The following is a 27772-nucleotide window of genomic DNA, read 5'->3' on the forward strand; positions in this document are numbered from 1 at the left end:
ATGAGAAAATATTTAAATAATGAGTTTTTTTGTGAACTTACCTTTAAGGTGTTCTTCACAAGGACTTTTACGTACCAGTAATTGTAACTTCGCCGTCTAGAAAAAGCTCTAATTATGATGACCATAATTCATTTTGAGCAAAAGAAGTTACTTATCTCATTTTCAGTAATAAATAAACCATTACATGTTTATATTCCCGAAACAGCCCCGGAAGATGTAGGTTGTTTATAATTAGACCCGGTAGGTCATCACTTCGAAGCCTCAGATGCATTCTAACTTTGTTTCCTTACGAAACCGGGCGTTGATGACAGTAGATTGCTTAATTATTTAGTGCATCTGACCAGCAAACATAAGATGCCTATCGCGCTCTCCGGCGAAAACGAGCACGATAAATGCATAATGGAGATTTGTTAGCACAATAAAACATGTCATTGGTTAAGCGATTAATATTAATTTACAAGACAGAAAAATCAAAACTGGGCAAGCAAGTAAATGGGAAAATGCATATTTCAGAGGCCTCAAAAGGGAGGGTGGAGACGTCGGAGAAATATATCTGAAAGTATTTTATATTAACTGGGTAAGAATCCTTGACAGCCTCTGCCTTCCAGGTAGTGTGCATTTGAAAATATATCTCCATTTAAATGTAGATCTGCTGTTTTCTCGAGGGGGCACTTGGTGAATCTTTTGATTGAGCTTCTTCTAAGTAGGAGAAATAGCCGAAGATTTCCCAGTGAACAGAGATCCTTTAAGCCATTTCTGAAAATAATGATTTTAAGGGTTCATAATATTATGATTTTATGCTCGCTGTTACATTCTTTATAATCTAATATGGGCCTCCTTTGGAGGGGGAGAAACAATTTTTTATTTTTTTTTGTTGCAGGATGGATTTTGAAGGCTGTCGAGAGGGTTTTGCAAAGCGCTGTGAAGATGGATATTGTTTCTTGCGTCTTTCGGAATGAGAACATGTTATACTGATATTGACATTTTTTAGTTTGTAGTATTATTTTTATATTGTTGGGTTTTTTTAGATACTTTCAATGAAGATAGCTTTTTTAAAGAGAATGTTGAGGGTTTTTCGGAAAAACAGCGTCTCACCTGTTCCAAGAATGGCAATGGTATTGCAGTTCAGCTTCAGTCGAGCTGAACTGCAATGCCACACACAGCCCGTAGACAGTTGTGGCGCTGTTTCTGCAGGTTTTTTTTATCATGTTCAACTCAGATAAAGAGCAAATCTAGTGGGACACTTTAATGAAAGATACTGGTGGATAATAACGATAAAAAATGTATTGTCGTTAGCACTCCCCGGGTCTAACATTCACTCAAGGGGTTGTCTGGGACCTTAACATTGATGACCTCTCCTTAGGAAAGATCATCAATGTCAGATCGGGGACGGTGCACCACCCGGCCGATCAGCTGTTCCCGGTGTCCGCAGAATCCAGAATTGCTCAGTTATGAAGCTGCACATCACAGACCGTCAACCATATAGTGGCCGTGGCTGGGTACTGTACATCCGTCACCTATTTAAATCAATAGATGGCCGATGTGGAGTACATGGCCTTGGCTACTATTCCTTTGACAGAACTGTGCAGCTCCGTAACTGAGAAGTCCCAGTCACCGCCAACAATAGGAACAGCTGATCGATGGGGTGCCAGGTGTTGTACCCCCATCGATCAGACATTGACGATCTACCCTAAGGATAGACTATTAATGTTAGAACAGACAGTGTGAACCTCTTTGTCTGACACTCAAATGCCTGCATCCATAGGCCCCTTTGATGTTATGGCTTGAGTTGTGCTACGGGATGCACCTAATTATTGCAAAAGGCACCCAGGATGCCAGCATCTGAGTGATGGCTTATTACTGTAGTCCAAATCTTTAATTGTCTCCTAGTGGGTGATATGTTCTCCCTCTGTTCCCGGAAGATGTCTCGGATGGTGTCCACTCCTTCATCATTCTGCTCATTTACTGGTGTCAGAAAATGTTGAGGACCAGGGTTTACTCCTTTTTGTACCTGAAATGAATCGATAGGCTGTAGCCTGTTCCCCTTTACTCATGAGCACAGAACATAGCAAACAGTGGTATTTCCTTCTTCAGAAGTCCCCACATAGGCTTGATGGTTACAAATACAAGCAGTGGCACAGTAAACTTGACAGTTGCAGTACTTGAATGTTGCTGAATTTGCTTTTTTTATTCTTGAGTTGTTATGGCTGTGTATGGAGTGATGGTTGATCACTTGTAGTTCCTATCTTTTGGTGCCACTCTGAGTTCTTAGACAGGCTACCCTCTAGCTTCTGCTTTCCTTGCCTATGAGATACTTGCTGGGTTACACCAGCCATTCCATAAAAGCCCCCAGTGGATAGTTATTTTTAAAAAGGGCATCTACAGCTAAAAAAATAGAGTCTACTATGTTTCCAGACACAGAGCTACATCTGTCAATTGTCTGTGCCCAAAATTATAGTTACCATACATGAACTTGAACGAGGATGAGACTCAAAGCAAAACGCTGCCCACTTTCTGGAAAATTGGGGGAAAAAAATTCTGTTCTTTGCCATGCTCTTTAATTCTTCCATCATTCAGATTCGTATAGAAAACAGTGTTACATCTAGTAAGAATAATGTGCTTTATTTGCAAGGTCGTTGGTTCCGAGTTTAAAAAGTGACAACTACTTTTCTAAGCCAGATATGAGCTCAGGAGAGTTGTCACTTCCTTCCACCGTTTCCATTTGACAAGTTTATACAAATGTAAAAGAGGCAACAATGAGCATATAAGAACTGATCCATATAGGGATGCTCCGAAAAAGTCATATCACGTAAGATTGGCTGCTAAGGAAATAGTGCTTGTGGCCCAGCTCATTAAAACGGTACAACAAAGACACAGTACTATCTGTGCCTATTTTATATAATTTGAAATAATTTCCTCATTTGCAATAGATACTATGAGGCAGTACTATTGTGCATGCATAACTGACAATGAGGAAGTATTATCATGTACAGCAGTAAGGCAGCACTTTTTGTGCATGCAGCACTATGTGGGACACTAATGGCAGTACTATCTGTGCCTACATAGTGTACAGGGAGAAAATAAAGATAGGACTATCACTGCCTTTATTGGTTGCTCTGAGGCAATATTATTTATGCTTACATAATTACAGAGAAATCATATTTTTGTCTAATAAAAATGAAGAAAGAAACAGGGATGCAGCACTATCTGTGCCTACATCTTCTGTGGACATAGTCACAAACCTGTTTCTATTGTAATTAATGTGTCTACATTGTTTATACGGAGACATATGAAGCCAATACTATCTATGCCTACAACAAACATACAGAGAGGCAGGTAAACAGCACTATCTGTGCTTACTATACAACAAGTGCTAACAAAACAGTACATAATCTACTGGTAGAAAAGGTGTGACAGCATTATCATTAGCCCTGCATTCATTATTTGAAGAAAGACAAGAAGACAAACACTATTCATTCCTGTGCAATTTATACAGAGGGAGCACGATCTATGCTCCAAAATGTATACAATTAGATCTATAGTACTACCTATATAGCGCTGTTTGAGAGAACAAGGAGACAGTTTATCTGTACCTGGATAAATTAAAATACACACAATAGAAGCATGCATAATTGATAAAATTGAAGAACTATCATGTACTGAATGAAGAAGTGATGCAGTACAATCTGTGCCTGTCATTTTAATGAAAAAATGAGGCAATTTCACACTCACACTCACACTCACTTGAAGAAAGGTGGATGCAGTAATATCTGTGTCTACATCATGCTCAGAGAGAGAGTCAACACTATCTGTGCATGCACATTTTTCAATGAGAGGCTAGGAGACAGTAATATTTTTACATCTACATAAAGATAGCATTATCTGTGCTAATATAATTTGCAGGGAAGAACAGAGATAGGTAGTGTTATCTAGATACTTTATTATGAGAAAGAGACACAACGCTGTCTTTGCCAGCCGTGAAGACAGTGGTTGTGGATCCACTGCGCCACTGACCGGGCTTACACTGAAGTTTCATGACTAAAGGCCCCGTCTCACATAGCGATTTACCAACGATCACGACCAGCGATACGACCTGGCCGTGATCGTTGGTAAGTCGCTGTGTGGTCGCTGGGGAGCTGTCACACAGACCGCTCTCTCCAGTGACCAACGATCAGGGGAACGACTTCGGCATCGTTGAAACTGTCTTCAACGATGCCGAAGTCCCCCTGCAGCACCCGGGTAACCAGGGTAAACATTGGGTTACTAAGCGCAGGGCCGCGCTTAGTAACCCGATGTTTACCCTGGTTACAAAAAAAAACAAACAGTACATACTCGCCTTTCGGTGTCCAGGTCCCTTGCTGTCTGCTTCCTGCTCTGACTGAGCCGCCGTACAGTGAGAGCAGAGCGCAGCGGTGACGTCACTGCTGTGCTCTCACTTCTCACTGTACGGCGGCAGTCAGTGAGAGCAGGAAGCAGACGGCAAGGGACCTGGACACCGAAAGGCGAGTATGTATTGTTTGGTTTTTTTTACATTTACGCTGGTAACCAGGGTAAACATCGGGTTACTAAGCGCGGCCCTGCGCTTAGTAACCCGATGTTTACCCTGGTTACCAGTGAAGACATCGCTGGATCGGTGTCACACACACCGATTCAGCGATGTCAGCGGGGCCTCAACGACCAAAAAAAGGTCCAGGCCATTCCGACACGACCAGCGATCTCACAGCAGGGGCCTGATCGCTGGTACGTGTCACACATAGCGAGATCGCTATGGAGGTCGCTGTTGCGTCACAAAACTTGTGACTCAGCAGCGATCTCGCTAGCGATATCGCTATGTGAGACGGGGCCTTTAGTGACTACCTGGTAGTCTTCAATAGAGCCTCTGATTGTGAGGATAGGCTTTGGCCATTAAGGTAGTCACCAGGTGGCATTCCAGGGCACTCCGTGGACTTGCAGCACCTGACCAGTGGGTCAAATGCAAAATATGAGGCCCAGAGGGTGAAGACAGAGATGTAGTAAGAAAGTCTGAGGTTTGGGAGAGCAGAAAAAGTCCAAAATACAAAGCCAAGGTCGGGACCTGAAAGATCAGAATGAATATCAGTCAAGCCAGGTCGGTAATGGGTGAGACAAACAACAAAACACCTTGACTGGGAACTAGATCTGAACTACAAACTGGAACCAAAGCTCAGGCAAGGAGTAGAGGGAGGAGCTGCCTAATACATCCTCTGCTGAGAGGCCATAGGCCAGAGAAGCAGAACTTTGTAAGACACAGCAGGGTCAAATTCCTGCAGTTTGGCTGTGCCACCCTATATCCATGTGAAGGCAGCAGGAAGATGCAGCAATGCTGGGAGGGCTGTAGAAGAAGCTCAGCTGGATGGCCTGACACAAGTAGAATCAGAGCGGTAAACGCACGAGTAGGATGGCGCTGAGAAGGTGAGCGAGTTACCGGTGTGACACTAGCATTATTAACAGAAAGATGCAAGGAGCTACTGCTACCTGTGCCTACATTTAAAAGCAGTAGAACGACTTCTCCAGCTCCCTGTAAGTTTATCACCATTTTACATTACAGTCATACTTCACTGATGGTGGTTTCCTACTCTTCACATGTCCATTTGCTATGCAATAGTTAATTTCTGTTGTAATTAGATATTATAATACATGAATAATAATAATAAAATAACTATAGCAATAAATGAATGGATTTATAACTTTTTCACTAGAGTTTTTTTTTAAACATACAGGACTTGTAGGTCCTTAGCAAAACATTAAAATTCTAGATTTCACAGCAGACGAGGAAAATTGTTCCCTGATAACATGGCAAATAGACAAAGATCATAAACTGCTTGAACATAGGGAACAGAGTGAAACAGTAAAACAGCTGCTAGTTAACTACAGGTAACATGATTCCTTGTGAAACGTTAATGAGTTCTTTATTTTGTAGAGTCCGCATCTTCTGCATATGAAGGAAGGGAAGGTTACTCCTTCACAGAACACCTATGACACAAGCGGCGTTTGATGGATGTCATTTTTTGCAGAATTTGGCACATTTTCTTTCAATTTGTAAGTCAGCATGGGCACTATCCCCTGTGGTACCTTAAATGTAGGGGAAGAAAAGCGGTATTTTTTTTTTTTTCAAACAGATTTTCTGATGGGGAATCCAGTGTCAGTTCCTTTGAAGCAGATATAATTGATTATCATAAATTTATTTTAAAAAGGAGACAGAACAAGGGATCCAACATGATGTCTTAGAATATATCTGCTGGCCGCACCATTCTTTGGGGAAATGTAAGATTGCAGAAATCATTTCATGCCCTGTGTGTTTTTGAACATAAATCAAAGAAATTGTTGGAGAGTTGGAGATGTTCTTAGAAATGCTTGTATAATAAACACCGGCAGGAGTAGACGTTTTTTTTTTCTAGGCTGTTTCGTACCAGTTACAAAATAAGTGTGAGGGGTCCTGGCATAGAGTTGGCTCATTATCCTTCCACTCAGTGCCTATAAGATGTGACAGCTATACCCATTAGAGCAGCCACTATCCAGTTTTGGCTGATCTGATTCTTTTACATTGTTGACTTCTCTTTCGGAATGTTGGGGAAAATCTTGGACAGAAGGGAGAATTTCTTGACTTTTGGTGGTGAGTAAGCTACTTTTTGGCACATTGGTCTTCTTTCATTGTCCATACTACAGTTTTCTTCTTGCAATATATATAGACTCGGAAGAGAAAAGTCTTTAGCTCTTTAAAGATGAGCATACACATTAGATGTCCACATATCTACCAAACACAATGGATTCTGTAAGACCGGGAGACCATCTAAAGTGTGAAGGGATTTCACAACTCTCTCCCAATGGTAGATTTTGAGGAAATCTGCCCAATTATTTCATTCTGTGTTACATGCCTGTTCCAGGCTTTGCTCCCATCTCCCTGGCCGGCTGAACTCTGCTGGCTCCACATTGGGTTTTTCAGATGGCCCAATATGATCCCATGTGATCATCTACCTTAGTCTATATAAGACCTTCCAAGACATACACCTGTGTCTTGCTATTAAGACTTCTAAGCTCTCCAGAGTCCTGTCTGCCTATGGTCTCAAGGACCTCCACCACCTGTTCCCAGTCTCCTGTCTGACTGTGGTCTCCAGGACCCCTGCTACCTGTCTGCAATCTCCAGGATTTCTGCTACTTGCCTGAGGTCTTCAGGACCTCAGCTGCCTGTTCCCTGTCTCCTGTCCGTTCACCAAAGGAGTGTGAGAACAACTTACTTAGCTTTTTATTGAGGAGACATGCACGCTCAATACATTTTGGGGGGGGAAGAGGTTGAGCAAGATGCCCGAACTGATAGCTGATGACTTCTAAAGGCCTGCATAGACATTAGACTAACATGGACCAATTGACTAAATCTGCGACAGTTTCCGACAACAGTTTAATTTGTTGAGGGGCACCCGACACATGATTGTTAAAGAACCAGCATGTCAAATTTTGGACTGCGTATAATTTTATTCTCTAGAGATAAGCCACTGTCAAAGATGACTCTTGTAGAGGATATTGGAGAGCAAGCGCAAGCATAGAGGAGAGTTGGACGAGACAGCTGCCAAACGAGCAATTGGCCAATGCATGCTACAGTTTTCATCTTACAATGCACATAGACTCGGAAGAGAAAGATCATTGATTCTTTAAAGCTGGGAGTAGAAAATAGATGTACAGCATATTGACCAAACCCATTGACTTCTGTAAGACCAGAAGACCATGTATAGTGCAAATGGGTTTCCCAATTCTCTCCCAATGGGAGATGTTGGGGAAATCTTCCTAATTATTTAATTCTCTGTGCGACAAGCCATCACCAAAGGAGTGTGAGAATAGCTTACTTCCCTTTTAACTGAGAAGACATACATGATCAATGGATTTTTTGGGGGGCAGGATGTTGAGCAAGATGACTGAACTGATAGCAGATGACTTCTAAAGGCCCTCGAACACATTAGACTAAAGTTAACCAAATTTGCCAATAGCGACAGTCTCGGCCAAAAGTTTAATTTGTTGAGGAGCCTAAGACAAATAATTGTCCAGGGAGTTAAAGATCCAGTGTGTATGATTTTAGACTGCCCATACTTTTGCTCTCTAGAGATAAACCACCACCAAGATGTCTCTCACAGAGGACACTGGAGAGCAAGCTCTCTTGTGTAGGGAAGTGTTGGATGAGATACCGGTCTAACGAACAATTGGCTAAACAATCGTTCAACTGACACCTACCTAATGTGTAAATGGTGGTGATTCAACAGGAACATGCAAGGTATGCACTGTGGGCAGTGAGGATTCGCAAGTCAGCAGTCCCGTATAGTGACTGCAGAATTGTACCCTAATGCTGGACAACCCCTTTCAGTTTATATCCATTAGTATAGATCATATACACTACTCCTTCTTGAAGGGAGTTTGTGAAAGAAGTGGCGCATATGTCTGATTATTTGGTGGCACCTCTGAATAAATTTCTATTTAATGGGTTTTCCTCAAATCACCAATTCATTAATCATCTTCAGAATAGATGATAACTTCCTGTTTTCCGAGGCTCCCACTGCCACTGATCGCAAAAACAGGTCTCCAAAATGGCTACCATCCGCACTATGGTTTGACTAAAAAGCAAAGTCCTGTACTCAGGTACCTCCGACAGTCTCAGAGACAATAAAAGAAGAAGTGGTGCATATAAGTAACGGAGCATCTTAGAACCCTGTTCTTGGAGCTGGTGGGGTCACAGTGGCTGGACCCCCAGTGAACTATGAGGTACAACCTATACTTTGACGATAGGTGATAACTTGCTGAGTTGGGTACAACCCCTTTAAGATGGCAAAGTTCAAGACCACTTTACTCTGGTTATATGGCAGTTTGTGCATACTGAGTACTTTAGCTGTTAAAATGTCATATGTGACAACACTTTTGAGTGTTGGCAATTTATTGTTCCTCTGGCAGATTTGACATGGGGTCCGTGGATCATAAAAGCTGAAAAAATTAGGTTTGTAATTTAAAGGACATTTCTTCTTATATGAGAGGAGCATTTATAAGAGTATAATCCCATCCAAAAAACCCTGCAAATAAGACATAGACTCATTATTTTTACTCTTATTTTTTTTATTTTTTTTATTTCTATCTTTCTTCACAATTTGCATGAGATTTCCGTGACTTCATCTCCAGCTCATTTCTTTTACTGTTTATACTTTACAAACTAGATCACGTCTTGCATTTTGGCTAAACATATCTCGGCTGTATATGCCTCAATGGATACATAAAGCTGAATCCCACTCACCAGCATCTGGAATAGCTTTAGCCCCCAAGGGGTTTTGTGCAGGGTGTTGCTGGTCAGAAATTACTCTGCGCAGAATACATTACTTCGTTTGTTAATTTAATTGTATAATTAGTTTTTTTTTCACTTGCTATCAATGTGTCCCATTTTTATTAACTGATTGAGCCGTTCTTATTAGGCATAAGAGAATTCTTGTGGGTTAAAGATTGGGACAGAAACTACTGATGTGATGGGAAAGAGTTTAAAATTTATAATTATGGTGATTATTAATATTAGTGATAAAATAATAAATGTAATAAAAGAGCACTGGTAATCGGGATGTGTGGAGAGGGGAGAAATCGGCCTCAATCTATTACCTCATCCAGCAAAGCCAGAGGGATTGTTTAAGAGTCCATTATTGTTTAGTAGTAGTGGTATCTAGTGTTATAGATCATTGACCCTGGGTTATATTCTCTTTTAAACTCCAGAGCTGCACTCACCATTCTGCTGGTGAAGTCACTGTGTACATACATTACATTACTGATCCTGAGTTACCTCCTGTATTATACCCCAGAGCTGCACTCACTATTCTGCTGGTGCAGTCACTGTGTACATACATTACATTACTGATCCTGAGTTACATCCTGTATTATACTCCAGAGCTGCACTCACTATTCTGCTGGTGCAGTCACTGTGTACATATATTACATTACTGATCCTGAGTTATATCCTGTATTATACCCCAGAGCTGCACTCACTATTCTGCTGGTGAAGTCACTGTGTACATACATTACATTACTGATCCTGAGTTACCTCCTGTATTATACCCCAGAGCTGCACTCACTATTCTGCTGGTGCAGTCACTGTGTACATACATTACATTACTAATCCTGAGTTACCTCCTGTATTATACCCCAGAGCTGCACTCACTATTCTGCTGTTGCAGTCACTGTGTACATACATTACATTACTCATCCTGAGTTACATCCTGTATTATACTCCAGAGCTGCACTCACTATTCTGCTGGTGCAGTCACTGTGTACATACATTACTGATCCTGAGTTACATCCTGTATTATACTCCAGAGCTGCACTCACTATTCTGCTGGTGCAGTCACTGTGTACATACATTACTGATCCTGAGTTACATCCTGTATTATACTCCAGAGCTGCACTCACTATTCTGCTGGTGCAGTCACTGTGTACATACATTACTGATCCTGAGTTACATCCTGTATTATACTCCAGAGCTGCACTCACTATTCTGCTGGTGCAGTCACTGTTTACATACATTACTGATCCTGAGTTACATCCTGTATTATACTCCAGAGCTGCACTCACTATTCTGCTGGTGCAGTCACTGTGTACATACATTACATTACTGACCCTGAGTTACATCCTGCATTATACCCCAGAGCTGCACTCACTATTCTGCTGGTGCAGTCACTGTGTACATACATTACATTACTGATCCTGAGTTACATCCTGTATTATACTCCCGAGCCGCACTCACTATTCTGCTGGTGCAGTCACTGTGTACATACATTACATTACTGATCCTGAGTTATATCCTGTATTATACCCCAGAGCTACACTCACTATTCTGCTGGTGCAGTCACTGTGTACAACTGTACATAAATTACATTACTGATCCTGAATTATACTCCAGAGCTGCGCTCACTATTCTGCTGGTGCAGTCACTGTGAACATACATTACTGATCCTGAGTTACATCCTGTATTATACTCCAGAGCTGCACTCACTATTCTGCTGGTGCAGTCACTGTGTACATACATTACATTACTGATCCTGAGTTACATCCTGTATTATACCCCAGAGCTGCACTCACTACTCTGCTGGTGCAGTCACTGTGTACATACATTACATTACTGATCCTGAGATACATCCTGTATTATACTCCAGAGCTGCACTCACTATTCTGCTGGTGCAGTCACTGTGTACATACATTACATTACTGATCCTGAGTTACATCCTGTATTATTCTCCAGAGCTGCACTCACTATTCTGCTGGTGCAGTCACTGTGTATATACATTACATTACTGGTCCTGAGTTACATCCTGTATTATACCCCAGAGCTGCACTCACTATTCTGCTGGTGCAGTCACTGTGTACATACATTACATTACTGATCCTGAGTTACATCATGTATTATACCCCAGAGCTGCACTCACTATTCTGCTGGTGTCTCTTCTTGTGTTTCATGCCATCTTTCAATCAGCTGATTGGTGGGCTGCCAGGAGTCAGACCCTCACATATCTGATATTGATGGCCCAGTTTAAGAATAGGTCATTAATATTAAAGTACTAGAAAGTCTGTTTACGTGACTACTAGAGATGAACACATTTTCAGAAATTCTTTCTGACAGATTTGCTTGAATCAATCAATAGACTTATTTTGCCCGAGAAATTCAGTTTGAATAAAAAGTCCCGATTACTGTGAAAATACATTTATTATGCGGTGAGGTCTCTCCAGACCCCAAAGCAATATACACAGATGGGAAGAAAGGGGTTAAACAGATGAAAAATCCCATATTACTCACCTGTGCGAGACCTTCACCTGACTCATTACTCCGGCTCTGCTGCAGCTTTGCTGCTTCTCCGCAAGGGTCTTTGGTTTGGGGGCGAGACACGTGATTGACAAAGGCCTCAGTTCCGGAAGTATTGAAGACCTACTCAGAGGACCAGGGAAGCTGTGGTGGTGTGGAGTAAGGAACCAGGTTAGTGGTTATTATATACCGTATATATTTTAACACCTTGCACCAGTTTGCAAAATTTGTGCAAGTCCACAGAATCTAAATTTCATCAGTTACGAGTTGATTCTCTCATCTCTACACTAACGTATCATTTAATAAAATAATGTTGATGACACCATCCTATCCTAAACACATTGTATTTTTCAATCCTGTTTTTTTATTATTTTATGATTGCATGATTATAATGCAGATCTAGTGACATGAATATGGAAGCAGCCGTCGTTCACGGAGCTGTGATCAGAAGCCAGATAGGAATATTGACTTTTATGGGGGAGTGTAGTGGGCATGCTCTGTGACAAAAGCAGGGAGCACTGCGCAGGGAGGAGAGAGGTGAAGCTAAATTACATCGTCACCTATTGCTTGCCACAAGCTTTACAATAAACATTTAGAAAAATTATAGATTGATGATGAATATATAGATCATTTTCTGACAATTCCTGCTGTGCGTGGAGATGAGATGAGTTTGATCAATTTCTATTCCCTGTTTAAAATAACATAAAAAGCATAAATATTCGTACTTTGTTTCAAATAATTTGATAATTAATTTTTTCCTCTAAAGGCCGCCACACATTGGACCAAAGTAAGTAGAACCCGCCAATATCAGATCAGCCACCACTCCGATGTGAATGGGGCCTCCTGAGTATCACTCCAACAGATATTGGGGAAGAGAAGGATCCGTCCCATTGAATTTAATCTGGCGATCTTTTCATTCTCTCTGGAGATAAACTGTCATTATATATTATTAATATTTCCCAGAAACCATTTCATGGCTTATAAATCTCCCTACTCGATTCTTTTAAGACATTTTTTTATCCCTTAGGCAGAATTTACACATCCGTATATCTTGGTCTACGGCTTGCCATATACTGACTCCTAGTGGATCTCCTGACCTGAATTCGACAACCTCATATATACTTATGTGGCCAATGTGAACATGCACTTTTGTGTTTCATGTATACCAACTCAAACCAAGCTCAATTTTTTGTGTTTTTTCTTTGTATTTTTGCATTCTGTGCAAGCCGGAGTGTGGCCTCCCTTTCCTGAGCTGGAAATTACACTTAAAGGCTTCCCCAGACTGGTGTCCACTGGTTGGGACCCGATCCTTTTGTTTTTTTTGTTTGTCCTTATTGACACACTGAGGTCAACTTTGACACATGGTAAGGTTTTTAATATTAGACAGCGTAGGACCGTCCTGATCAGGGTCACCTTGTCGACAGTGGGATGGCTTTTATGCTATTTTTGATCAAAAACAGTAATACTAAGAACTCTGTGTTATTTAAATGCACTTTTGCCTTTTACTTGTTTAGTTACAGCAGGGTTTTTGTTTCTTATACGTTTTGTATACTTATGTGGCTGTCAGAACACCCTTGGCCAGTCTGTGCACCATGGTCCATACTTGGACTATGATATATGGATGTCTGAATTTTGCCTTAGACTCGTCTATCTATGGCTCTCATCCTGCCAACCGGTTCTCCTTCTTTCCACTAATGTGGACAAGAACCCCATAACAGCTGTCTGCAGATTACGCTTATGCCCTGGCTTTATAACCTAAAGGGGTTGTCCGTTCTTGGGGTAAAAGTCTGCAGTCACTCTTTGCGATTGCAAACTTGTGAATTTTCACATCGTGCGTATCGAGCGCTGTGTGGATTCTCGGGTGCTGTTGCCAGTGGTGGGCATGATTTGCATACATGCAGTCACATGCCGACTAGACATACATGGCCTCACTTAATGCAAGGTAATTGAGGCTGAGCAAATCTAGTCAGAATGTGGATGGAAGCAAAATGTACACAATGTGCGTGATGTGAGGATTCACAAGTGTGCAGTCACATAGAGTGACTGTAGACTTGTAGCCTAAGGTTGAACAACCCCTTCAAGCCATGTGGCATGACTCTTTAAAGGACCGATGTTGACTTATACGATTGCTCCTTCCAACAGGCGGCACAAGAGGCCATGTTCTCTTCCTCAGTAAAGTTTGCACTATTCTGGGGGCACTCAGGCCGGCATCGCTCTGGGACTTTAGTTACGACTTTAGTTGCCCAGTGGGCACTCTTGACTCCATTCTTGATAATAAGAATTGTTGAGAATAAGTCACATTTTCTTTGCTCGTCCCTCTCGTCTGTACTTTGGGCACTAAATACAGTATTTAGAGGAAGGAAGCATTGCCCATATGGCCATGGAAACATCTCCATGTTACCAGGATGAATGAAATCTGTTCTCCGTAGCTCTTTTCACGAATGGCATGAAGTTGTCAAAGCTAGCATTGCCCCCAAATGCCTGGCACTAAGTATTGAAATGTGATGCCATTGGTTTTCAGCGAGGACTTCTTTCTGCAGGATTGCAAACCAGCATCAGCCGCCTGTCTGTGCGTATAGACAACTAGAGAGCAAATCGAGGCGAGCAAAAAAAAAAAGTCTTTAACCCTGCAAAGCCCTACAAGATGGTGCTGTCTTCTTCATCAGGGAACTTTCCGAGATCTCTGCACATCTAAGTAGGGTGTCCTTGTAATCAGATCTGATTGCTGGCGTGTGCTGGGATGACTTCCTCGAAGACGATTTGTCCTTGAAGCTGCACCAAACTCTTGGGAGATCCTGGGACCTGTGAGTACATTTGATTTAGGTAACGCCGGCGCGGGGGCACTGCTGCCGTCACCTGGGGAGCTGATTAACAAGGGGGCAGAGGTAATGCAGAGTTGTAAACGTACATTTGTTATGTCATCCTTTGTAGCTTTAAGACAAAAATCAATGCTTGCTCTCGTTGCAGCCTCTTCAGCTCACCAGGCTCCTTATATATTTCATATTAATGTCTTCTGCTTTTTCTTTTTTTTTTCCTTATTACTTGGGGGAACAATTAATGTCACGGCAGAAATACAATGCGTCAAAGTTTTCTAATCTTTTCCTTGTTTGCAACTTCCAATTTGCAAAATTGACGAACCAATGGTCGGCAGATGTGGGGTCTTCTAGTTGAGTTTCCATCCATCGTGATATTTTCGCCTCCTGTAATTGTCCACTCTTGCTATCTTGTTGTGTACATATTTTTTTGTATTCTGTACACATGCAACTAAGTAAATGCACAGGACAAAGGCTTAAAGGGGAAGGGTGGGGGGAAAGGCTTTATTACCCTTGAAAGCTTTAAGAAGCAAAAGGACAGTGTTATGTCAGGGAAGCAGCAGCCAGCACCCTGCAAGGATCACTACCTGCCCACATCTGTCATGACTTGACCAGCAATAAATCCTTGATCCCCTCCCCCCATGCATTATTTATACTTTCTACACTCCAGAATTAATATTCCTCATCGTACCATGATTGATAGTCGGGGCTGCCTCTGCTTCCTACCGGGCTTTTTTTTCCCTTAAACACACATGCAGGCATACAATGGGCTGCATTCCATTTAACCAGTGAGTGGAGTAACTGGTAACCTTGGCTTCGCACTAAATAGTGAATGCAATGGATGGCTGTAAACAATACAAATGAGCCCGGCATAGCAGAGGCAACCAAACATGAAATGATTTTAATAGAAATTACGGTAAAGGTCATGTGACATACTATGTGATTGTCTTTAGAGGAGCATGGTTTATTTTCCGGCAGATGGATGAAACGTGTTTTTTTTCCCTACTAGACAAAGGAAGCTTTTACGCTGGGATGCTGAGTAACGGGTGGTGGAGAATGCGGGCAATTCTTGTTTTGTTATTAATATCTCCCTAAATTTTAGTAAAAATCAAAATAAACTTTGGACATTTATAGTTGATAATTAATAGATGACTTTCTTTATTGGGGGACTCTTACAATGGGGCAGTGAACCCACTAAAAGGATCATGGTCCAGCTGCCAAGTTAGTATTCTGTGTCTGCTAGACAGGAGCACTGGGAACCGCCTCCTACCTGCATCCGCAGCTCCTGTTTTGATTAGCCAGCCTGGCGCAACACTATCGTTGCACACACAGGCTGGTTAATCAAAAGAGGAACCATGGATGCCAGGAAATAAGAGGCGGTTTGTCCTGTCCATGGATCACATACCGGGCCACTAGACAAGGGTCTTGTGAATCAATTCGCTCATCTATGCTACTTGTATATGGGCCTGTAACAAGGTATCAGAATACTTCCAATTCTTTTGGAATTTCCTAAAAGTTCTTGGGAAAAGAGAGGAGATTTCTCAAACTTCTAGTTTTGGCAATCCAAAACCCTCTCAGTGATCTAGGAGTGGAACAGGCTGCCACGAGAGGTGGTGAGTTCTCCTTCAATGGAAGTCTACAAACAGAGGCTGGACAGACATCTGTCTGGGATGATTTAATGAATCCTGCATTGAGCAGGGAGTTGGACACGATGACCATGGAGGTCACTTCCAACTCTGACATTCTATGATTCTACAAAACTTGCAAGAAAGGACTATTTCTGAAAAGATCTGGAGGGAGAATGGAAAAGTCATAGAGGGGTATGGCCTGAAAAGTGTTTGGTCACAGGAAAAAAATTGGCTTTGCTCAGCCTAAACTCCACCACCCCAAAGACGTTGCCTAAAAATTGGCAAGTATGTGTGACAGTGTAGGTAAAAAACTTTGCCTATATTGACACATGGCTTTTTTGAGGAGTGGATATGATCCAAATCTTCCTCAAAAATTACTTTAAAAGTTCTTGGAAAGTTTTTCCTATTTATCTCTATAGGAAATCTACTTTGATTTTCACATGAGGGTTTTCTTCAATATTTCCTGAAGAAGTTTTGAAAAATGACTGAAAAAAAAGTCCATGTCACATGGGGACCTGATAATAATGGAAGCCGCTCCATACTAGACACTGTCAAATGAAAAGGCTACAAAAAAAAGCTTCAGAAAAAAAAACCTTTTCCAAAACGTAAACTAAAAAAAACTAAAGGAAAAAAACTCATCCAAAAAAGAAGTTTTCTTCTTGGAAAACTCATTTTTTAACACCTCCATGTGAAGATAGCCTAATTCTGAAGTTCAGAATAAGAAATTAATTGTCTTCTCCTGTGTTTAGAGCTGAGATTGTGGTTGTAGCCAGGTCCTGGTGCCTGTGGGGGTCAATAAGCCCTTTTACACATAAGATTTAAGGTCTTGATAAATATTTTGCAATTGTAATCCGGGCAAAGTGCACATACTTATACGCAACCAATGATGAAGTTAGCTTGTGTGCTATAATGCAAGGCTAAAAAATATAAATGATTAAAGGGGTTTTCCATCTTTAGACGACCCCCTAATCCCTGGCTGCAGTTTGTTTAAAAAAAAGAAAAAAAAAAGAGCTATACTCCCCCTCCCTGGGTCCATTGTGGAGTCTCTGTCATGGCTCATGGTGTCTGTTATTGTCTGTGTTTTCTCCTTGTGGAGAGTGACATACCGGCTCTGGAATGCCAACATAAGGAGACTAATTCACCGTGCAATGCTCCTCTGGAAAATGTAATATGCAAATTGCCTCTTCAGAGAGGAAGAGGACTTGAACTCTATAGCGCCACCTGTTGGAAGCAGCGATCCTGCCAGTCACTATCGACCCTTTAACGAGACTTGCAATGTGACTTAGGATAAAAACCAAATCAGAATCTCAATTTGCAGACACAGTGTTACACAATGTTTCGCCAGTGCAATGTATGAGAACTGCTTTGGCTAGGTGAGAGAAAGGCTCTGGTCCAACAGATGGCGCTATAGAGTTCAAGTCCTCTTTCTCTCTGGAGGCAATTTGCATATTAAGTTTCCCAGAGGAGCATTGCACGACGAATAAGTCTCCTTACCTTGGCATGCCAGAACCGGTATGTCACTCTCCACAAGGAGAAACGTTACCTCTTAGATCTCAGTCCAGAGCCTTCTACCTAGCTAAATCAGTTCTCATACTTTGCACTAATGAGGGTCAATAGCCAGAAACACCGTTTCTGCAAATTGAGATTCTGATTTGGCTTTCATCCTAAGTAAGATTGAATGACTCGTTAAAGGGTCGATAGTGACTTGTAGGATCGCTGCTGCCAACAAATGGCGCTAGAGAGTTCAAGTCCTCTTCCTCTCCGAAGAGGCAATTTGCATGTTATTTTCTGCACCGCTGCCGTTACGTCAACATGACTGCAGTCAACAACTGAGCTCAGCAGCTCTGCCTGAGTTGACAGCACGCTGAGCTCAGTGAGCTCACTGATTGACTACAGTGGTGGTGCGCTGTCAATGTGCCGTCACCACTGCAGCCAGAACAATAAAATCCGAGCAGTAGTGATGAGCAGGCTCTGGACATGGGAAGAGTAAGTACTTGCTCTGTTTGTTTTTTTTAGGTATTTTAGAGCGCTAGGGGTCCACTTTTCTGAAAGTTGAAAAACACCTGTAAGCGTGAAGCTTTATAACCATTAAACTTGTTTACCACTTGAGGAGGACCTGACACCAGGTCAAAAGTGGCCTCATGCTCTTATTTTATTTCTCTAGCTCCCCTGAGTATTCTGTGTTTTTTTTAAATTATTTTTTATCTGCCAGTGAAAATTTTTATGGTCTTTACCAAGAGGGAGTGCCTCATTGGATTATTTGGGGGGGGTGTCTTTAGACTTCTCTGTATTATTACCCTATGAGTCAAAACCCCTTTGTGAAGACCATAAAAAGTAATTCTAAACAAAAAGGGTGATGTCTCTGGAATGGGGAGAAAGCTAATTTGAGCTATGTGCACACAGTGTCTTTTTCAGGTGTATTATGCCCATAATCCACCTGACAAATCGCCTCAAAAGTGCACCATAAAATGAACATAATGCACAGCAGGGTTAAAATGACATTGCTGTGCACATGTTGCATCTTATGTCACTTCTTTTAACCACTTCAGGGTTCGGAAATTCATTCTTTAGTCAGATTCTGCTCAGAAGCCACCCACTCTCGATACTTCACATTATAGAGTGGAACCACCGCAACAACATTGGCAAAGCCATTAGCGAAGCCACTTTAGGAATTCGACTGCCAATTTTTTAAGCAACATCATCTGAAAGAACTCAGAGGCTGCATCGGCGTCTAAAAGATGCCATCTGTACGTAGCCATAAACACAAAAAATGTACCAATTCTGACCTAATAAAGTGTTTTGCAAAGTTTCCTAACTTTCCAAACTGGACACAATTATTAAAAAAACAAACAAACTAAAGTTACTGACCCTTTAACACCTGCCACACCACATACAGTATATCATGTACAGTTATGACATAAATCGAATCCCTGACTCTTTCCTGACAGATGATGGCTGAATTATTCAGCCATCATCTGCCTCCCACAGCCGTAGGTAGAGTGGATATCCTTCTGAGGTTCTTAACCTGTTAAACTCCACTGTCAATCTCTGACAGTGGAATTTAACACTCAAAGGCAGGGGGCATACCATTCTATGCACCAATCACCGAGCCTCTGATGTGATCGCTGGGCGCCGATGGGTTACCATGACAGCCGGGGGTCTGCTGAAGACCCCAATGTCTTTTATTACAGTACACCTGTGATAACCAGCCTGTAGCTCGTGTTCAAAGGAGACCATGATTTTTGCGATACACAACAGTGATGTGTATAGTTTAAGCGATCGGATGATCACAATTTCAAGTCCCCTCAGGGGACTAACAAATACTTGAAAAAGTGAAAACAAAGTTTTTAAAAATATGAAAAGCATACAATTTAAAAGTTCAAATCGTAAGTCCTTTTTGCCCCATTAAAACTATAGCAATTAAAAAAAAACAAAAAAAAAAAAACGACTATACTTGGTATTGCTGAATTTGTAAACATCTGGTCTATAACAATTAAAAATTAATTAATCCGACTGGTAAACGGCATACCGAAAGAAAAAAAATCAAAACACCAGAATTACCTGCAGCATTGCAATAAAATGCAATATCAAAACATTGAATCTACTCCGAAATAGCACCAGTAAAAACATCAGTTCAGGGGTCAAAAAATAAGCTACGTCCTGAAAATTTAAAACGTTAGACGTCTCCGAAAATGGTGACACAAAAAAAATGTTTTTCTTTTACAAATTTCCAAATTTCTTTCACCAGTTAATTTAAAAAAAAAGTTTAGTATCTACGTACTCGTATTGACCAGTAGAATCATATTGCCACGTCGGTTTTACCATATAGTGAACATGGTAAATGAAAAAATCCAAAAACTATTGTAGAAATGCCCTTTTTTTGCAATTTCAACACATTTGGATTTTTTTTTTCCTGCTGTCAAATGCGTCACATGATAAAATGAATGATGTCCTTCAAAAGTATAACTTGTCCCGCAAAAAATGTGAACAGAAAAATAAAAACGGCTTTTCGGAGAATCGGCGGAAAAAGTGAAAATGAAATAACAGATAATAAGAAGTTAAGCCATGTCGCAAGACTACCTAAAAAACACCCATTTTGGCCCTGGTTTTGCTAAAACCTTTTTTCCAGTCCTTGTCATGAGAAAATGTGGATTGTTAGAATAGATGTAAATAGAGGATAAAAATGCCGACTACCAAGAGAGACACAGCCGGAGAATACTGCACCACGAATACAATATATGCCCTAGGGCACCCACTGGCCATAATACTGGTGTGTTGTTATGTGGGCACCCCTGTCCCAGGTGGAGATGTTACCTCTACGCCCCCGGCGGATCAGTAGTTTTGCAGTTTAGAGCCACACATATTCATCAAAGCCGTGCACATGGACATATATGTCTATGCGTGGTTATATATATTTATCTACTATTCATTCAGCTGATGAAAGTCCGAGCAGCCAGAGTACAAGATGTCATTACAGCTGGAGAAGATAAAAGAGCGAGTAGTATCGTGTGAACGCTGCAGATGAATGTGGCACAATTACATCATCGGGATGACAGATAACTGGAAATGACCCCAGCATTAGGACACCGGACGGCAGGCCAGCTCCTTACAGCAACCACCATTACAGCCACTATTAATAACCCAGGTCATACTGAGAGAGAGGGGCTGGAGAGTTAGACGAGTGACTTGTCTCCGGCTGGAGGGTTTCTCTTTACATTGCATTTTTTATACATCTCATACGTAGAAGAGAGGGGGCGCTACAGCCAAGATCACAACGGGCCTCTCATGAAGATGCCTGTTTTCGCCATGTAGGATGAAAAATTCTGGTGGTGGCTTCCCCTACCCAATAGTAGGGCATGGGAATAACTTGGGCAGGGTCCTCTCCTTCCAATAGCCCCATAGCAATTGCATCTGTCAATATGGTATGAAAGCCTTTAAAGGGGTTGTTCAATGAATACAAGCTATCACCTGGTGATAACTTGTTGATCTGCATGGATCAAAAGAATGAGGCACTTTTATTCCTGTTGAAGCACAATGGCAGCACCTCTCTCAGATGTTTTTGGCAGCCCCATAGAGAATGAATGGAGCAGTGGTTGGTGGATAATCCCTTCACCAAATATAAGATGGGTTTGGAAATCTGCAAGTACCGTAGCATGCTATGATTTTTGTGCAGACTTTTTTCCTCTACAAAAATATGTGGTTTTAAATAGGAACAGTACCTTCATCAAATCTTTGGTGCAGACAAATAGAAGAAACTTTATAATATACGGTACCTTATCAGAGAAAGCTTGTTTCTTCCCCATTTATGAGCCACTTCTTTCCATCCTCCCCGCTGCCTGTTCTTTTCATCCATTCTGAAAAAAACAGCTCAAATCCATCTTGCTCAGACAAGGCAGCCTGCCAACACACTGAGCTGTCAGGTTACACCTCCTAACATACTCTATGGAAAGGGGAAGAGGAGTAAGGAGCAGAGTGGGGAAACAAGCAGAGGAAGACAGAAAAATTCTTCTGAGCTTTCTCGAAAGTCTTTTATCTCGCCCAAAAGCTTGATTCACATGCACACAGCTCAGTACTGCCGTATGTTGTCCTCCATGCTGCTGCTTTTTTTTTTTTTCTATCTAGGGCATGTTTACACTGACTTTTTTCATACATATTTTAGCATAGAATTAGCTAGATTTTTCTGAAAAGCATGTTCTCCATGTTTATTTCCTCCTTGGATAGGTTCACATAGTGTCTTTGAGGATAAGTTTCAAGCAGATCTGCTCCAAAATTATCATTAAAATGCTTTAAATACTCTTCCAATGATCTTCCTTTTTCTTTCAATAGAAAATTATCTTTGCTGTTCATATAGTGAGTGTTATTAGAGTTTTCCTGGCAATGTTTTAAGAACCTCACCTCTGAATAAAGAAAGAACATGTCACTTGTTTGAGGTCAATTCCTAATGGAATCTTCTCCAAATCTGATGGTGTCAAGTCAGAAGGCTGCAGGACACTATTGGAAAAAAATCTCTTCGAAACCTGCTGATTAAACACTTCGTAAAAAAGTTGCTTTGCCAGATGTGGATACCTTGTGAAAAATTAGGGGTCATACAGATGTCAGTTTTTTACGTACTGGTTCAGTCTGTGTTTTCTTAGGTAGAACTCATGCCCTTTATAGTCTATGGAGCTGTTCATATGTCCATGTTTTTTTTGGAGACCGAGTGGTCCATACAAAAACTCGATGTCATGTCTGAATCAAGGATCAAACTTGCCAATTCAAGTCTATGGGTCCATGAAAAAATCAGCCAGCACTCCGACAACTCCACCCATCTGCCATCCGACTATTTAGTAGGAGAAGCTTGAAAAACCTCCACCAGTTTTTTTTTTTTTCATACGAGAAAAAACTGATGGAACTCTGATGGTAAAAATAAATGATAATAATAATTTAAAAAATTCACACTCTGACCAAATTTTGATGAAAATCTGATCAAAATCACAACTGAAAATTGGTCAGGTTTTTGTGTACGAGAAAAATCATTGGATTCTCACAGTGTTTTTTAGGAAGATTTAGAAGTTGAGCTTCTCCAAAATTCTTCTTATAAAAAATGCTTCAAATACGTTATTTCGTTCAACATCAAATCTTCTCTATTGTTCATAGGAGGCATTTTTCGAGCCTCAGAAGCATTTTTCTTCTCTGAAGCAGATTATTTGCAGGTTCCTCGTCCGCTCTAAACTAGTCATTGTCAAGAAGTCAAAAAACGTTTCAAAAAAGTCTTCAAAAGTTCTTCAACAAATGCTTCCAAAAAAACAATTCCTGAATCTAGAAAAACTCTTCTAATTTTTCAGCCTCCAAAAACTAAAAAATTGCTTCCACTTCCATAGTTGCCAGAATTCAGAATTTGGTAGGTGATGGGATGACTTTCCTCCATTACTTATAGCAACTTTTCATCGGGAGATGCCGAATTCTCTAGCATCGGCTAAACCCAAATAATTTACACCCGATAAGAGAACTAGTGACAATCGATGAGAAATCTGCAGTCGTCTCCGGTGATTTGTTAGAACTTGTTATTATAGGGAAGGGGTGAAAATGAACCATAATTAACTGCTCATGCGAACCATAAGTAAGACCGTAACTCAACTCGTTCTGCTTCTAATTACATTCTATCATCCTGACTGAAATCAGGGAAATTAATTGGGAATTTTATTGGGGATATAATTAGGAAGCATTATGGATCAAAGAAGCAATTAATTATAGATCAGAGGCTTAGCTTAAACCCGCAAAGACATAGTTGTGGTAAATGAGAGTTGGCAGTTGGGTTCGACGCGAGTTGACGGCACATGCCAAACATTTCCCGTTCTTTGATCTGCCTCTTAATTGACGGATATCGTTTCACTTCCAAGATAAACATTTTATATACTTTGTAGGTTGCCTTTGACATTTGGGTTTTATGAATGGTTTTATATTACTTGGCTGTAAAGAGATTTATCCTCTATGAAGCCCATTGTAGATGGCGGTATTATGGCTTCGGAGAGGCTATGAGTTATACGACATATTATGGCACTCATAGTGGTATAGGGAGCAACACTATACAAAAAAAGTGCTTCTGACTCTATTGGATATTTTTGAGATTCCCATAATACAATACGATATTACAGAAGCACAATATGGCGGCACAAGGAGTATGGAGTGGCAGACATAAAAGCTTTATGTTGTTTTTGGAGTAGTGAGCAAAGTTTGACCAGTAAACCAGATAAGGTTTCAAGAATTATTTTATGGCATACGGTATTGCACTATATGGCAGCACAAGAAATACGGAGCATGTGGCCATGACATCTCAGTGCATTCTACTTTTGGGGCATGGAACTGAAAGCAATGATCAAAGTTTGATTATTAAGCCAGTTTAGGTTTAAGAAAATCATTTTCTGCATACGGTATTACACAGAAGCACCATATGGCAGCACAAGAAGTATGGGACTGTAGGGATTGAGTATGTGGGCATACAAGCTCTGTGCATTCTACTTTTGGGACATGGAGCAGAAAGCAATGATCAAACTTTGGCCAGTAAAGCAGTTTAGGTTTTAATAATCGTTTTATAGCATTCGGTACTGCACAGAGGCACCATATGGCAGCACAAAATAATCAGAGCTGTAGGAACTGACTATGTAACCATGCAAGCTCTGTAAGTTGTAAGTGACCTAAAGGGAGCCGGATGAGTGCTATCTATAGTTTTGACGGATACCCCTTGTACCCATGTTATTCTATGTGGCTGTGCACGTCTGAATTTTTTTCTTTGGATTAAGCAGTCAGAGAATAAAATTACAGCATGCACCTTTTGCCTCCGCGAATCAGATCACACTCGCCCATTCATGCCTATGGGTCTGTAAAAAAAAAAAAAATCAGACTGCACTCAGATGCCAGCTGAGTGCGGTCTGATATCATAGATTGACAAAATGGAGAAGGAGAGGAAGATAATTTTTTCTTCTCCACCTCTGAGACAATCGGATCTCACTGTGATCAATCGCTGATCAGAGTGTGATTAGCCTAATCAGATCGATTTTCTCGGATGGAGAGAAAACTGTCATTGGTTGAGCTGACAGATTCCCTTTGCGGGGGTTGTCCGGTACTTTACTATTGATGGTCAAATTTCAGGATAGGTCATCAAAAGCAAATCAGTGAAGGTGCGACACCCAAGAACTCTGCTGATCAGCTGCTGGCAGTGGCCGGATGTGCTTGGTTGTGGAACAGAAAAGCACTACTACATCAAATGTATAGTGGCTGGAGGGGGACACTGCAGATAAACCCCTATTCATGAGCATAATATTATTTTTTTCAAATATAGAAATAAATATTTGTGATCTGTTTTATTTTTTACTTTATTTTTATATCTATATATTTTTTACTGTTCACATTACACACTAAATAACCTGTTGAATTAATTCTTCGGGTTATTATGAAATTGTAAGGCTACGTTCCCACGGTCAGTAATCGGCAACGCTTTGGGCACAGCACAAGTCTGCTGCTTTCAAAGCGCTGCCGGCTTTTGAACGCAAGTGATTCTGCATGCGTTCACTGAACCGTGCGGAATCACCGCGTCTCCGCAAGATAAATTGACATGCTGTGGTCTGGAAAGACGCGCTGCATGTCCATCTCCACAGGGAAGCCACAAGCATCGCTGAACGCATAGTGGACATGGGATTTACTCACCGTGGGATCGTACCCTAACTAATATCTGTAAGCTTTTCGGTATTTGTATATAATAAAAATGACATGTGTGTTATATATAAACAATTGTTTACTTGTATTTTTTTTGTGGACGTGAGGACTTCTTTTCATGACTTTTTGTGTTCATTTTGTGGATGGTCAGCTAGGGCAGCTGAGCAGTCTGTGTGTTGGAGCTGGTGAGTGACCAGCAAACATGTGCTGTCTGGGAAGGGACAACTTCTCTGTGATAGTGGAGCTGAAGAGAAGCCAATGTTGATTTGCAGACTGTACTTGTGTCAACTAATGCCCGGGCTTTGGTGTGTGTACAGCCGTATTAATGAACTGAGCCTACCCTGACAAAAGGACTGTGTGGTTTATTAAATATTTTGGACTGAAGATTTGGAGTGTGGAGAAACGCAATAAACCTTATCTTGTTTTGCGCAAAGACCTGTATCTGTGCTAAGTGAGTGTCTACTGCTGACCACGAATCCTTACATTTTTTTTCAAAATTTGTCCACAAAAAAAAGACTTTGTGGGACATAATTTATTCTCTTTTTTTTTTGTGTATTTTTCATAACATAGAAAAAAATAGCCCCAGTTACAGGGGAAACCAGCCCATTACTGTCCCATAAGTCACTGGAAGAGCTGATCTGGGTCAGCTAGGACCTAAGCCAGGTAGACACTCAATGATCATGTGATCGCCAGGTCCAACTGGTGCATCTGCATTACTGATGCCGCTATTTGGTAATTGTACTCATTGAGCACTATGTAGCTGGCAAAAAAAAGAAGACAGACGTGGTAATAAACTGCTACTGTCTTCTCCCCAGTATCCTCAGCTGTGACTGACAGCGGGGGTCCCAACCTGATCCTGCTAGATTGCAAGAGCTTTAATCCCACACCGTAAAGTTACCACGGCTTATATCGGCGTGGGTCCAAGCTACCTAAATGTACGTCACTTGGTAATTATCAGGTTAATATTTAGCAGATGTTTATATTCCTCTACAAAAAAAAAATTTAGCAAATGTTGAAACCCAATAACAGATGGCACTACCGTTGTAACTACTATTTTTAAGAACTGCACAGACTTGATGGGGAAATGTATTCATAGCTCTGCCCTGACCAAGCAAGAAGGTAACCTTAAAAAATGGCTGCACAGCAAACAGTTGATTTGTCATTGGTGGCGGCTGTTGGACCCCCACCGATATGATATTGATGACTTAAACTAAGAATATGCCATAGTAGTAGACAACCTCTTAATTTGCTTCAACTGCAATACCAGACACGACCATGAGAAAAAAGTGGCGCTATTGCTGGTAAAAAAAAATCAGATCCCATATCTCGTACAACGCCATTGTCACAATTGACCACATTTGTATAATTTCTTTAGAACTGCTTCGTAACCACTAATGCACAGCTCGGGATGTAAGTAATATGTGCACATTCTTATTTTCTCTGCCATTGTGTAACTCCTCAGCCAGGATTTGTAAGGAGGATGTTTGACATTTAACAGTATATTGGGTTGTAATGTGATTTGCATGGAGCTTACCGAACGCTGGACAGAAGCAGCTGGGATTCCTCTCGCGGTGTGAAAAGTGGAGGAGACTAGTGCTCCGCGCCCAATGTCTCCGGAGGAAAGAAAGATCAAAAATATAAAGTCAAGTTGACAAGTACAAAGTGTATACTGGTGAAAGTGACATTAGGAAGCTGACGGAAGGCGGGATATTATCTGCACAAGAGGCATTCAAGACAAAGTGACTAGTGTCCATGACATGAGACTATTAGTGTGAGTACACAGTGTCTTGAAAAAGTATCTATACCCCGTGAACTTTTCCAATTTTTTTCACGTTAGCCCCACATTTTTTATTTGAATTTTATGTGATATTTCATCATAAAGTAACAAGTATTCGTGAAGTGTAAAGGAAATTATTTGTGGTTTTCGAAATATTTAAAAAATATAAATCTGAAAAGTGTGATGTGCCTTTTTATTCAGCCCCTCCGGAGTTGATACTTTGAAGGCCCCCATTCCACTGCAATTACTGCTGCAAGTCTTTTGGGGTCTGTCTATACCAGCTTTGGTCATCTAGAGGTGACATTTTTGCCCCTTCTTCTTTACATACTCGCTCTAGCTTAGTGAGATGGGATGGAGACATCTGTGAACAGAAATTTTCATGTTTTGTAACAGATTCTCAAAGGGATTTTGGTTTGGACTGTCACTGGGCCGTTCACACACATGAATATGCATTGATCTAAACCATCCATTGTATCTCCCGCCGTATGTATATTCTCGGCCTCCTGCTGCAAGGAGAACCTAACTCCCAGTCTCATGT

General features: G+C 41.1%; 1 protein-coding gene across 4 annotated transcripts in view; it reads left to right on the forward strand.

The window, feature by feature from the left end:
• ESRRG (estrogen related receptor gamma) overlaps positions 1-27772 on the forward strand; it is a 1109342-nt gene that overhangs the window by 19112 nt on the left and 1062458 nt on the right. Inside the window, exon 1 of one of the 4 annotated variants that reach the window (XM_077282268.1) lies at positions 14520-14628. The exons of the other annotated variants lie outside the window; for them this stretch is intronic. The gene's annotated coding sequence lies outside the window, so the exon portion shown is untranslated. Of the gene's footprint in view, positions 1-14519; positions 14629-27772 lie in introns of those variants that run through there. 4 annotated transcript variants of the gene reach the window in all.

Source organism: Ranitomeya variabilis, chromosome 2 (genome assembly GCF_051348905.1).
Source record: "Ranitomeya variabilis isolate aRanVar5 chromosome 2, aRanVar5.hap1, whole genome shotgun sequence".
NCBI classification, from domain to species: Eukaryota; Metazoa; Chordata; class Amphibia; order Anura; family Dendrobatidae; genus Ranitomeya; species Ranitomeya variabilis.